Source organism: Staurois parvus, unplaced genomic scaffold (genome assembly GCF_062004578.1).
Source record: "Staurois parvus isolate SC_StPar_1 unplaced genomic scaffold, SC_StPar_1.0 ptg000059l, whole genome shotgun sequence".
NCBI lineage: Eukaryota > Metazoa > Chordata > Amphibia > Anura > Ranidae > Staurois > Staurois parvus.
In genome coordinates, this window is record NW_028317855.1 from 12714126 (window position 1) to 12729711 (window position 15586).

Below are 15586 nucleotides of genomic sequence, written 5' to 3' on the forward strand. Positions count from 1 at the left end.
CTGTGTGCTCTGTGGAGGGAGGTGTGTCTCTTCCCTCCAATCAGCTCTCAGAGCTCTCCTCATTGAGCTCTGAAGTGTGTAATTTCATCTCTCCACCCCCGTTTTTCTGAACGCTTAGACAAGCTTTTAAATTCAGCACCTTCAACAGCTGTAGGGAAGAGAAGGCTGCAGATAAACAGGTACAAATTATGCAAGAGGATTTGTTCATCTCTGTGCATCAGCTGATGCCAGTCATTTCACTGAGTATACTGTATAAAGTTACATAGTTAGTCTGGCTGAAAAAAGACAAAAGTGTATCCAGTTCAACCATTAAAAAAAAAAGTTATAATCCTACACCTACAGTTGATCCAGAGGAAGGCAAAAAACCCAGCAAAGCATGATCCAATTTGCTCCTGCAGGAAAAAAAATTCCTTCTTGATCCCCTGAGAGGCAATCGGATATTCCTTGGATCAACTTTACCTATAAATGTTAGTATCCAGTTATATTCTGTGTATCTAAGAAAGAAGAAAACTGTGAAGAAACCTTTCTGTGTTTGGAAATTAAATTTATTTTCCTCCAGACATAAAGATACAGCACAGTTGCACAAATTATTCACATGTTGGGACTGAATATTAATATTTTATTTGTATTTTGCTCAGTGTTATCACTTTCAAGATTGCACAGTTTTTTTTGTCAATTTGTGACCTAAGCGCGGTCCATTTTTGAAATATATAAGATTTTGTGTTTAGAAATTCACATTTAGGACTGCTGCTGTATAGGTATCTTATATATATTTAATTCTTTCAAATATATGTTAATTATTTTTTTTCCTAAGCGCAACAGCACCCCTTTTTTCTTTCAAACATATCCCCCCTTAATCCCCTCTTCTCAAGAGAGAATAAATTCAGTTCCTCTAATCTTTCCTCATAGCTGTTCTCCTCCATGCCTCTTATCAGTTTGGTTGTCCTTCTCTGTACTTTCTCCAGTTCCCCAACATTCTTTTTGTGAATTGGTGCCCAAAACTGAACTGCATATTCCAGATGAGGTCTTACTAATGATTTGTACAGGGGCAATATGATCTCTCTCTCTCTCTCTGGAGTCTATACCTCTTTTAACCACTTGCCTACTGGGCACTTATACCCCCTTCCTGCCCAGGCCTTTGAATGACAATTGTGTGGTCATGCAACACTGTACCCATATGAAATTTTTATATTTGGTGGTATTTAATCACTGCTGGATGTTTTATTTTTTTTGCGCTATAAACAAAAAAAGAGCAAAAAATTTGAGAAAAAAAGTTTTTCTTTGTTTCTATTTGCAAACAGGTAATTTTTCTCCTTCACTGATGTGTGTTGATGAGACTGCACTGATAGGCAGCACTGATGGGAACTAATGGGCACCACTGATGGGCACTGATGAGGTGTCATGGATAGGCAGCACTGATGGGCATTGATAGGAGGCACTGTTGGGTGGCATTGATAGGCAGCACTGATGAGCTGGCACTGATGATGCTGCACTGATAGACGGCACTGATGGGCACTGATAGGCAGAATGATGGGCTGCTCTGCTGGGCGGCACTGCTAGGCAGCACTGATGGGTGGAACTGCTGGACACAGGTGGGTGGCACTGCTAGGCACTGCTGGGCACAGGTGGGTGGCACTGCAGGGCACAGGTGGGTGGCACTGCAGGGCACAGGTGGGTGGCACTGATGGATATAGGTGGGTGGCACTGCTGGGCACAGGTGGGTGGCACTGCAGGGCACAGGTAGGTAGCACTGAGAGGCACAGGTGGGTGGCACAGGTGGGCAGCACTGAGGGATATTGATCATCAGGGCACTGTTCATCAGTGCCGATAACTTCTCTGGCAATTACCGGTTATCGGTAGTACTTTCATCATGCTATGACAGCACTGTAGCCATCTTTTGGTAGGGAAGAGATATACAAGAGAGGATTTTGCTCGTGTTAGAAACCACAGTTTGGCATTGCATGCCATTATTAAGCTTGTGATCTACCAGAACTCCCAGATCCTTCTCCACCATTGATTCCCCCCAGTTGTACCCCCCCTAGTATGTATGATGCATGCATATTCTTAGCCCCCAAGTGCATAACCTTACATTTATCAACATTAAACCTCATTTGCCACATAGTTGCCCAATTAAACAGTGCATTGAGGTCAGCTTGTAAATTGGAGACATCCTGTAAGGACGTTATTCCACTGCACAGCTTGGTGTCATCTGCAAAGACTGAAATGGGATTTTTAATCTCAGACCCTACATAGTTTATAAATATATTAAAAAGTAAGGGTCCCAACACTGAACCTTGGGGTACACCACTGACAACCCTAGACCAGAGTATGAATCATTAACCATATGTAAGGGTTTACAACCACTTTAATTTAAACACACTGATACTTGCTGCAAAAAACATGTTAGCATTTTTCTAAAGTTCTAAAATGAAAATAAATGGAGTGGTTTCTATAGTAACAAAGCCAATTTTCCTATGCAGTTAATTACAGGATGGACATGGTAACCAAATGCAAGTGAAGAGCTAAAATAGAGTAATATGTAAAAATTACCAACATGGGCTCAGTTCTATTAAGAACAAGGTTAGTTGGAGGGCAATCCACATTTTAAAAAATATAGCAAGGTTAAAACATTTTTAAGGCTCCATGCACATTAGCATTTTTTTTAAGCTCAAAAAATGCTTGGAAAAATGCTGGATAAAAAACGCAGGTAATAGCATTTTTAAAAGTGTTTTGGTAGAGTTCAGAGGCGTTTAGCAGAGTTAGAATTTTATTAGCATTTTTACATGACATGTAGAAAAAAAAATACTAGAAAAAGCTGTTAGGAGCATTTTAGTAGTGTTTAGCAGAGTTTAGGAGTGTTTAACATTTTTTTCTACTGGAAAAACACTCCAAAAAATTCTATAAAAACATTTTTCTTTCTGCTTCTAGACGCTGAAGCTCACAAAATGATGATAGCCTAAAGTAGTGTGTATGGACACATAGGATAACACTATTTAACTTCTAGGAGCAGAAAAAAAATGCTAAGGGCTTCTAGGAGCTTAAAAAATGCCTAAAGCTCTTTATGATAAGTTGGAGGCTTCTCGTCCAGAACCACTGCACTTTAGATGATTCTCTACCTTGCTCTGAACTAGATACACTATAGCCAAGAAATGTAACTTTTGGGCACTTCAAACACAAACTTGTCTAAACTGACAAACCATACAACTTGTTTTCTAGAGATACTGCAATACAGCTTGTGCCTAGTGCTCTGCCAGCAAGGCCAAAAAAAGAGACTACCACTAAGGCAAATGGACATGAATTTTCCCAGTGTCTAAAAGACTGCATTATCAAGAATCCAAAGGTATGGTACAAATTAGTTTTGCGCTGACATTTTCTATCATTTTCAACCAATACTCTCAAAAATAGGAGTCAGTTCTGACGGCCATAATAAAGAGTGTCTAAACCCCAAATTAAAAATGTAATTTATTGAACCTTAACAGTCCTTAGATGTGGTGGCTGCAATAATTTTTTTTTTACTTTACTTTTACTTTTTAGTTTATTTTATTTTTACTTAGTGATCCTGCAGGTAAGATACTTCCTGTCCTAAGAAGCAATCTATAGAGAAGCAGCATTGTCACAATAGGCCCTCCTGATTTGCAGTACAAACAACTTCCCCTCACCTACAGCATAAGGAGGAGGGTATATATAGTACACAGAAGATATCTTGTAAAGCTAATTACATTGTTTTGGTTTCAGTGCACAGGAGGTTACAAGGATATTTGATTTCTATCAGAATCAACCTGTATTTTCTGTACTTGAAGAAAACATACTTACCCTGAAAAACAAAATGAATGCAGACACCAAATTTAAGAAAAAGTAAGCTGCAATACATAACAATTTTTTTCTTGGATTTAAATACTGTATTTGTGAGGGAGTGGTTGATCATCTTTTAGGGTGTTGCAGAGAACCCAAGATATAGACAATTACTGAATTTATATGGTTAAAATTAAAAGTAATTTGCTAGGCTCTGTCTAAAAAAAAACCTTTAAAGCCAAATAATTGGGAAAGGGTATGTGATACATGTATGTAAATATGATTAATAATTGTGTCACCAATTTATCTAAATTTAGACAAACATGAATATTGGAATAGGTATAGTATCAGAAAGGTCCAAACTTAACACTTTGCCAAACATTTAATGTATTACACATAATAACAACTGTGAAGTTCAAAATATATCCAATAACAATAGTTATGCTATGAGGAAGGCTACTAAAGCCAAAATGTGTTAGCTTTTCTACTGTACTTATATCATGTAGCCAATAAAGAATATTAAGAAGATTATACTGGGTGGCTGACTTTCTTTTCTACAGGATAAAGTATTATCTTCACCTTTTGCTCTTTGATACTTGTTAGATGTGGTCCAAGCTTAAAAACACAGTCTGCAAGCATGTTGGCCCTTGAGACCTTTCCAGAGGAAATTTTAACTTTGTGGATAAGGTTACTACTGACTAAGGTGGTGATGTCTGGTTCATTAACATTATTTTGTTTTAAATGTTGCTTTAAAAAGACGTACCTCCTGAGAGCCAGTGTGACAAACGTATTTGAAAAATCCACTGGTATCAACAAGGCTGAGAGCAGAATTCAATTTCATTTGTTCCTTACTTGGCATGTTGCAAAGTATGATTTCTGGATATTTCTTAAAGGTGAAAAAGCATTTTGGTATCAAAGTCTTATGACCTCCCAAAGGCTGCTTACTATCTTCTAGGTGTGTCAAACTGGCAGCCCTCCAGCTGTTGCGAAACTACAAGTCCCATGAGTCATTGCAAGACTGACAGTTACAAGCATGACTCCCAATGGCAGAGGCATGATGGGACTTGTAGTTTTGCAACAGCTGGAGGGCCGCCAGTTTGACACCGCTGTTCTAGAACATGAAACCAACCATTAGAAAGGGTCTGAGAGTGTCTGGCTAGGGCTGTACTTAATAACACACAACCATAGGGAAGGGACACAAGAACACACCAAAACACAATAAATTACCAAAACCAATCTGCTGTGGCAGCACAACTATGTGATGTAAAGGTAGAATGTCAAATGCAGCCCTCTTTACCTTTACCAGACACCTGTTGAGAATGTTTGTGAGCATACTCTGAAATACAGGTGCCCCCAGAGACTTATGTCGTGGAATATAAATCCTGGGTAGGGTCACTGTAGCTCTGAGAGCCAGTCTGTGGCTATGGAATGGACTAGAAATGATAGTCTAGACTTCACAGTGATACTAAACCAAATGTTAAAACAGACAATAATCTATACACTAGTAGAGGTAAAATCCAGCAAGTGTAGACAGTGCCAAAGATGAAACAGTTGGGCATACTGTATAGCCAAAGGTCATGGACCACCAATCATCAAGCATTTTCCCTGCTGATGGGCAAGCATGCTCATACATGCCCTTCCAAGTGTAACTGTTAACAGACTATGGTCATTATAATATTAAAAAAACAATAAATTAAAAACGCCCTCACTTACATTTGTAGCTGCAGGCACTATTGAATAATGTTCACATTAACAGCAGAAGCACTGAAGTAATTTCTCTCAGCAGCCCAGCTCCCCTGTTCTCTACAAACAGCAATAACTCAACAGCCTTCCATCCTTCAGATCTGATCTGTTCAATACTCATCTGTGCTCCAGATGTTCAGTTGAGGTATAGACGTTTTTTGCTTTGTCATCATAGCTTTCTGATCAGATTGAAATCTTCAAATTATGTTAATTGATATAATGTACTATATTGGTTCTAAGTACACCATGGTCAGCATGACTGTAAAGTATACAAATAGACACTGCTCCAGTCAGACCCAATGATCTCCTCTTCCTCTCCTCCAATGGCCATATGCTATTAGCTTCCAAGAAGCTCACTTCATATTCTATAACACATGGCCAAACAGTGTAAAGAACATGGTCACGCTCAGTTTAAAGCTTTATTGTTCCAGACAGCACACATCCCCCCCAGGACCTCAATGTATTTCACAACATACTTAATGATAGGACTATGATTAATCTAGCAGGGTGAAACACTTCAGAAAGTGAGGTTCTGGTGGGGCCCTGTACTGTCTGGTACAATAAAGCTTCATATACCCTGGGTGACAGAGTGAAACTGCATTCTTTCCACAATCTGGCTGTAACCCTGGGAATTGGTGCTTCACAAACAAACAATCTTTATTTAATAAACTTATAGCAACGCATTCATCATGTGAATTGCATATATTGTTTAAAATATATAATAAAACATGCAATGCCCCTATTTTCTGGACTTATTATTGCTTGCAAATACTGTTGTGCATCGACATGGGATCATGTTACCTTTACTGTGTCTCTTGGAAAGAAATTTCAACAGAGAAAAGATTAGCTTCCTAAATCATTTTGATAGGTGCACCATCTGCAACATCCTGCTTCTAAAGAAATATATATATTTTTTTTACCATTGGGTGTTTGTATTTGAGCTTCTGCTAAAGGAGTTTTACAGTTTCCTTATTCAGTACATTAAACAGAAATAAATAGAAAATAGTGTTTTATTGCCAGCTTATTGGGAGATGACTAAACCTCCTACTCATATTTCTGTTCTTTCAGAGCACTTTACTATATCAAAACAGTTGGAAGATGTATATCTTAAATGCATAAACCAATGATTCATACTACATTTGCTGCATTATGGGTAAAAATGTTGTTTATATCACCATAACTCTCTTATTCCTACAGGATTCTTTTCATTCATGTCTTTGTTGCCTATTTTTATGCATAAGATAACTAATTCACTGCAACACAAATGTGAAAATGCTATGTCATGGCAATGTCTTGACATCTGCCCTACACCACATCTGTCATTTCCCTCATACTAAGTTTTTGGATAAAAGAAGTGAGGGCTGGCAACTATTTCAGTTATTTTTTTATCAATGTTTATGTCCCATTAGGAAGATTTTCCTTACTACCTGTTATGACACCAGGACAAAAAGAGATGGGATCACAGACAACAATAAAAGCCTTTTTTTTCAAAGAATGGAGAAGGGTGAGTATCAGCTGTTCTGGCCACATAAAAGGAAGATTTACCTTTCACCTTCTGTTATATAGTTGGGAGAGAAAACAAGGGTACTCTCCTTTATGGAGACAAACACAGTGGTTAAAAAACAAAAGTAATAACAAAGACTAGGTACTACACAAAATACCAGGGTACTAACCAATCATCCAGGCCCAGCTTTGCCCAGATAAGTAAGGAACAATAGACAAAACAGACAATCAGAATCTAAAGGCTAGGTCAATATCATGGGTCCAAAAAAGGGAAGGGGCAGGAAAAAAAGTACGCGAGACTATCACCAAGAAAAGAGGTGATAATGGGACTTGCACAATCCACATTCTTCTATTTCCTTCCCCTTCCCCTTTTTAGTTCACTACATCAGGGGTGTTTTGCAGCTATTATACATAGCTATGGATTGATTAATATATTATGGTTTTGATCATTCTCCTCTATTCATGTTCAATATCAGTTCCTAATCGTTCAATTGATGAATCCTCCCCTGGCCCATCTCCCTATTAATTTAGCTTAGCTTATGGAGAAATTCACAGACGGGGGTATAGTCACAGTCAGGGCAGTTTTTTTCTGCAGGAGTGTTCAGTAGTTGAACACAGCAGTTTAACTAAAGCGGGATAACTAAAGTAGCAAGAAGATACAAGGAACTCTGCTCCACTCTGGACTGACTGCAAGAAAACCAAAACTTTGGAATTAATCTCCTACAAGCCTGATTCCTACTCCCTCTACCCCTTCTACTCTACCTTCTCATATTAGTATCCTCTGTTCTCAAGTTCTCATTTCTTTAGCCCTCTTCTCCACCCCAAAGCTTGTACATATCACCTTCACTTCTACCCTTTCCCTACTACTGTTCTCATCACCTCTTCCAAATACTTAACCCACATGCTGACCCAAACACCAGGACAGGGAGGTATGTGAACTCATATTCATCCCACTCCTATCTTACTTTCCTTACCCTCCTCCTTCTCCTAATCTCTGGGGAATAGATAACTCACCTAATCCTGGTCCTCCGGCATCTCACCCACACACCGTCACCCTCCTTCCTTCAGCAACAATCCACTCATTCTAATAAAAATAAAAGTGCAGCGCAACATAAGCACATCTACCCAAAAACAGCATATAAACTCAATTAGTGCAAAAAATATATACAACCAAAGTCCAACATGTGAACGTCCAATCGAATCTCCTTGACACATGCACATCCACGTGAAACTGGTGTGTTCACTTCTTCCTTACACAATCAGTACACCTTCACCACAGCAGGTGAAAAACCTGCTCACCTCCAATATAACATTTTAAGATCATCTCATTCAAAATAAAGCAGCCCTTCTGGTCCCGAAATCCACTTCTTATCCAGGTAATATCCCTCTTCTCCTCAGCTTATGCTCAGAGATTGATGAATGTGTGTACCATGTAATAAAAAGGCCAGAACATAGTGCTCTCAATTTGATACTTTATTTTATCTCCACAGTTAAAATAACACATACATAATCCTCATGTACAATCAGCATATAACTCCAATGATCCAATAGCTCACCACTCCAATAGCAAGATGGCAGCAAACTATCGTGACAGAGATGAGCTCCTCCTCCCTAGACGCGTTTCACCCACATAAGGGCTTCTTCAGTAGGAGTCAATAATGCCAAGCCTTAAATAGTCTCCAACTGATCTACATGGAGACACACAGTGCGATATCCAGAAGGGCGGCGACTGACGCTGGAACGGAAATGCGTCATCCCTGGACAAGAATCTACATTTAATCCTCCCATTTTGGATATCAAATATGTGGAGGTTTTTAAAAATATGGTGGTAAATGATATTGAAGCACTGAACATCAAAAGAGTGAAGGATCTGGTGCATATTAGGAAGGGAAGTATATTTTTTTGCACTAATTGAGTTTATATGCTGTTTTTGGGTAGATGTGCTTATTTTGTGCTGCACTTTTATTTTTATTACTTTATGTTAGGGTGAGGTGAAATTCACTAAAAAGTGTTCAGCTTGCATTATAATATTGTTTTCAATTTATTTATTTTATTTATTCACCGTTCTTTGTATTGGTATATATTTGTATACGTAGTTGCGCTGATTGCAAATTTGCTTTTTTTTAATCCACTCATTCTAATCTCGATTCCCCTGCTCCCAAAAACCACCCCCCTCCTTTTCATGCACCCTCTGGAATGCACACTATGTCTGTAACAAGCTCACCTCTGTTCATGACCTTTTTGTCTCCCACTCCCTTAACCTACTTGCAATTACAGAAACCTGGCTTCAAGCATCTGACTCTGCCTCTCCCGCGTCCCTCTCCCATGGAGGCCTCCACTGGACTCACTCACCCAGACCCAGTGGTCAGAAAGAATGTGGAGTTGGTTTGCTCCTATCCCCACTGAGCACCTCTCAAGTCCTTCCTACCCCACCTTCTCTATCATTCTCTTCTTTTGAGACTCACTGCATTTGTCGGTTTTCTCCTATTTTTAACATCCCCATTAATATTAACAGCCCAGCTACATCTCAACTTTTCAACTTAAACTCATCTTTTGACCTAACACAATAAACTCAGTCCTCTGCTCACTCTGATGGTGATACCCTTGACCTTGTTTTCTCTGCAGTCCTGGCAATCTCACCAACACCCCCTTTCCTCTCTATGATCACAACCTCATCACTTTAACAGTATCCTTGTCTTCAACCATCTATCTCTCCAAGCAGGAAATAGTTACCTGTAGAAATCTTCGCCACTTCAATCCTTCCCTTTTCTACTCTGCAACTGACCACCTCTATGACAAAATAACACCCCTGTGCTATTTTAACCTGGCCACCTCTGTCTACAACAGTTCACTCTTATCCATGCTGGACTCACTTGCTCCTCTCACTACATGAAGTATCAGGCCCTGACCATTACAACCTTTGCAAACTGATGACACGAATAATCTTAACAGACATAGCCGTGCACTGGAGCAATTGTGGCGTAAAACCAAATCCCAGCAAGCATTCACCCTATATAAATCTGCATTCATAAAATACAATTGCTCCTTCCATGCTGCACAAGCCTACTTTTTCACTCTCATTAATACTTTAAACTAGTCCCCTTCGTCTCTTCTCTACTTTTAACTCTCTACTTTCTCCACTACCACTTCCACCCAGTAACTCAGTCACTGCTCACAAGATTGCTGCTGACTTCAAAAACAAAATTGATGCAATTCGCAGAGACATCTCCACTGCACATCTATCCCACTTAACATACCCTGTACAAAACCACCCTCAACTTTTTCCTCTTATGACCTTGCTACAACTGCATAGGTTGCTAAAATGTACTCAGAAGCCCACCTTATCACCTGTCCACTGGATGCTGTTCCCTCACAACTACTAGTCACCATCCTCTTCTATCATATGCTCCCTCACTCACATCTTCAATGTCTCCCTCTCTACTGGCAGCTTCCTCTCTCCTCTAAAACATGCACTACTTTATTAGGTACACCTGTTCAACTGCTTGGTAACACAAATTGCTTATCAGCTAATCACATGGCAGAAAAATCAATGCATTAAAGCATGGAGACGTGTTGAAGATGACTTGCTGAAGTTTAAACCTAGTATCAGAATGGAGAAGAAAAGGAATTAAGTGACTTTGAACATGGCATGGTTATTGATGTCAGATGAGCTGGTCTGAATATTTAAAAAACTGCTGTTCTACCGAGATTTTCATGCCCAACCATCTCTAGAGTTTACAGAGAATGGTCCGACAAAGAGAAAATATCCAGTGAGCGGAAGTTGTGTGACCGAAAATGCCTTGTTGACGTCAGAGGTCAGAGGAGAATGGGCAGACTGGTTCAGCTGTGAAATTCAGATGGTAGGGTCAGAATTTGGCATAAACAACATGAAAGCATGGATCCATCCTGCCTTGTATTAACAGTTCAGGCTGGTGGTGGTGTAATGGTCTGAAGGATATTTTCTTAGCACTAGCAAGATGTACCTAACAAAGCGGCCAGTGAGTGTATAGTATCATTGCATAAAATGAGTGCTGATTGATTTTCAATTTTGAAAAAATCAAGTTCTATTGGTTACAAAAAACTGGTAAATATATGACCTACTTAAAGTGTGTGGAAACTTGCGTTTACTAGATGGATCTTAAGAGTGCCCTTAACTGCTTTCTGTTTTGTCTTATGAGGTTTAAAGCGGACCTTTTAGTAACTTTGACTGTCTTCATGAATACATTTGTAACATGTCACCAAATACAACAGCGTCAGGCATTTTTGAAAAATGAACTGCACAGGTACCAACATTTAGAAAAAGTACATCTTTCAGCCAGCATCATCTCTGTGAGTAGTAACTAACGCCTACAGGTGAAACTCGAAAAATTTGAATATCGTGCAAAAGTGCAACTTAAAAGGTGAAACTAATATATGAGATAGACTCATTACATGCAAAGCAAGATAGTTCAATGATTTGTCATAATTGTGATGATTATGGCTTACAGCTCATGAAAACCCCAAATCCACAATCTCAGAAAATTAGAATATTGTGAAAAAGGTGCAATATTCTAGGCTCAAAGTGTCCCACTCTAATCAGCTAATTAAGCCATAACACCTGCAAAGGGTCCTGAGCCTTTAAATGGTCTCTCAGTCTGGTTCAGTAGGAATCACAATCATGGGAAAGACTGCTGACCTGACAGTTGTGCACAAAACCATCATTGACACCCTCCATAAGGAGGGAAAGCCTCAAAAGGTAATTGCAAAAGAAGTTGGATGTTCCCAAAGTGCTGTATCAAAGCACATCAATAGAAAGTTATGTGGAAGGGAAAAGTGTGGAAGAAAAAGGTGCAAAAGCAGCAGGGATGACCGCAGCCTGGAGATAATCATCACAATTATAACTATCCTGCTTTGCATGTAATGAGTATATCTCATATGTTGGTTTCACTTTTTAAGTTGCATTACTGAAATAAATAAACTTTTGCACGATATTCTAATTTTTTTTGTTTCACCTGTATGTTATACTTACACATTACTTAGAATGCATGCACTTAATATGAAAAAATATGTCTGATGGTTCACTTTAGAGGCCAGCCAACTCAAATAACTACAATTTAAATTTTTTGTAGAAGCTGAGTAGTTGATCCACACAGATTGTTACATGGGTTACTTCCCTTTCATATGACGCTAGATTCAGGCTGCTGAATCATCATCCAATGTGATGATAAAATAATGGCTGATGTGTCAATGTGCTTGCACCAGTTAAATGCTCATTTCATGTAAAAAAAAGGGAATTTTTGTCAACAGATCATTTCATTAAGTTGCTGAAAAGTCAATGTACACTAAAGGATCAGCCCACCCAAAGAGATATTTTAGTTGTAGTTGGATAAGTCGCCACCTTCTATGTTTTGGTCTCCCAACAGCAAGACCTAAAGTACCTGCCAAGATTCCTGACTCTTATTTACTTTTGGGTTCGGGGTGTTCCTGCTTACCTTTGCGTATTCCAACATCTACAGTTGCATGTTAAAATAAATACATTTCTACAGAGAGAGCAGGCACACTTCATATTGGCCACATCAGGTGTGCAGAATCAGGAACTTAGGGAAGAATTTCACCAATAAAATCCCTGAAAGAAGTAAAAAACTGTTAGATGGTTTGACTCCCAGCTTCTGGCAGACCCTTTTAATTCACTAAGAGGCATAAGAAACTGTCAGGAGAACATACCTTCACAGTTAACATTCCATAAAAATGACACACTGACGTGAGTGTGGTAAATTCACCTGATTGATGTGGCCATGGCTAGTCTACATAATATCCAAAAAGGAAGAGAGTTGTCTGTTAGCAGTCCTGTGTAATACAGTAACCAATGTACAGTAACATACAATACTAAAAAAAAAGATATTCCTGCACTCAGGTATCTCCCTAAATAATGAGCAGCCAGCACAAAAATCTGTTGATGACAAATCTTAATGATGACGACCCCTGACCACGTTATTGTTTGGCCATGGCCAGATAAATGGGATGTGATTTCATTACATGTTTTTATGTTTGATGGTACTGGAGTCTTATATGTGAATGCGCACTCTAAAGTTATTTTATTTACTGCACAGGAGATTTCCTTCCTTTCTATATACTTTCTGAATGGTTCCCTGGTAACCTAGGGTCATTCCAACAAGTGCATATGACAACTCATTATTTGAGGTTCGAGCAGGGGTGGACTGACAACTCATGGGGCCCCCGGGCAGTAGGGGATCATGGGGCCCCTGTGTCCTTGCCCAAACTCAAAAAAGCCTATGAAAAAGGTACCAGGGGCATCTCATGGGTCCCCCTACTGACCCCGGGCCCTCGGGCAGTGCCCAAGTTTCCAAATGGTCAGTCCGCCCCTGGGGTCAAGATACTCTGGTAAACTGTACTGTATATGTGGGCTGTTCGTGTCCTTATTGTCATCTAAAGGATTCTCGGATCCCTGCATTTGACAGCCGGGGTTTATACCACTTATTATTAAAATGTTTATATACCTAACATCAAATTCTCTTGTGTGCACAGTATGATTAACAAGAGCATATTGAGATTGTTCATGGATTGTACTGTGTATGTCATCGAATCTCAATTATCACTGCTTGTTTCACTAAAAGGTCACCTACCGCACATTGAGACTTGCATGGATTTATTTGCATACTGAAATTTGCACATATTGTCATGTGTTTATGTATATGATTATTTGCACTTATGGTTATTGTTTATATACATTATATTGCCAAAAGTATAGGGATGCATGCCTACATCCGCACATGAACTTTAATTGCATCCCAGTCTTATTCCATAGGGTTCAATACTGAGTTAGCCCACCCTTTGCAGCTATAACAGCTTCAACTCTTCTGGGAAGGCTGTCCACAAGGTTTAGGAGTGTGTCTATGGGAATGTTTGACCATTCTTCCAGAAGTGCATTTGTGAGGTCAAGCACTGATGTCAGACAAGAAGGCCTGGCTCGCGGTCTCTGCTCTAATTTATCCCAAAGGTGTTCTGTCGGGTTGAGGTCAGGACTCTGTGCAGGCCAGTCAAGTTCCTCAAACTCACTAATCCTTGTCTTTATTGACCTTGCTTTGTGCACTGGTGCGCAGTCATATTGGAACAAGAAGGGGTCATCCCCAAACTCTTCCCACAAAGTTGGGAACATGAAATTGTCCAAAATGTATTGGTTTGCTGATGCCTTAAGATTTCCCTTCACTGGAACTAAGGGGCCAAGTACAACCCCTGAAAAACAATCCCACACCATAATCCCCCCTCCACCAAACTTTACACTTGGCACAATGCAGTCAGGCAAGTACTGTTCTCCTGTCAACTGCCAAACCCAGATACGTCCATCGGATTGCCAGACAGAGAAGAGTGATTCATCACCCTGGAGAACAGGTATCCGCTGCTCTAGAGTCCAGTGATGGCGTGCTTTACACCACTGCATCCGACGCTTTGAATTGCATTTGGTGATGTTAGAATTTGATGCAGCTTCTCAGCCATGGAAACCCATTCCATGATGCTCTCTACGCACTGTTGTTGTGCTAATCTGAAGGTCACACAAAGTTTGGAGGTCTTTAGCTATTGACTCTGCAGACAGTTGGCGACTTCTGCATACTGTGTGCTTCAGCATGTGTTGACCCCGCTCTGTCATTTTATATTACATAGTTAGTCTAGCCGAAAAAAGACAAAAGTCCAACCAGTTCAAACATAAAAAAAAAAAAAGTTATGATCTTATATCCACAGTTGATCCAGAGGAAGGCAAAAAACCCGGCAAAGCATGATCCAATTTGCTCCTGCAGGGGAAAAAATTCCTCCCTGATTTCCTGGGAGGCAATCGGATATTCCCTGGATCAACTTTACTTAAAAATATTAGTGACCAGTTATATTCTGTTTATCTAGGAAAGAATCCAGACCTTTTTAAAGCAATCCACTGAGCTGGCCAGAACCAACTCTTGAGGGAGTCTATTCCACATTTTCACAGCTCTTACTGTGAAGAAACCTTTCCGTGTTTGAAGATTAAATTTATTTTCCTCCAGACTTAAAGAGTGTCCCCTTGTTCTCTGTGATAACCTCAGGGTGAATAACTCTACACTGAGTTCACTATAGGAACCACTGATGTATTCATACATGTTGATCATATGCCCCCTTAATTTCCGCTTCTCAAGAGAGAATAAATTCAGTTCCTCTAATCTTTCCTCATAGCTGAGCTCCTCCATGCTTCTTATCAGTTTGGTTGCCCTTCTCTGTACTTTCTCCAGTTCCCCAATGTTATTTTTGTGAATTGGTGCCTAAAACTGAACTGCATATTCCAGATGAGGTGTTACTAATGATTTGTACAGGGGTCATATGATATCTCTCTCTGGAGTCTATACCTCTTTTAATACAAGAGAGGATTTTGCTCGCTTTAGAAACCGCAGCTTGGCATTGCATGCCATTATTAAGCTTATGATCTACCAGAACCCCCAGATCCTTCTCCACCATTGATTCCCCCAGTTGTACTCCCCCTAGTAAGTATGATGCATGCATATTCTTAGCCCCCAAGTGTATAACCTTA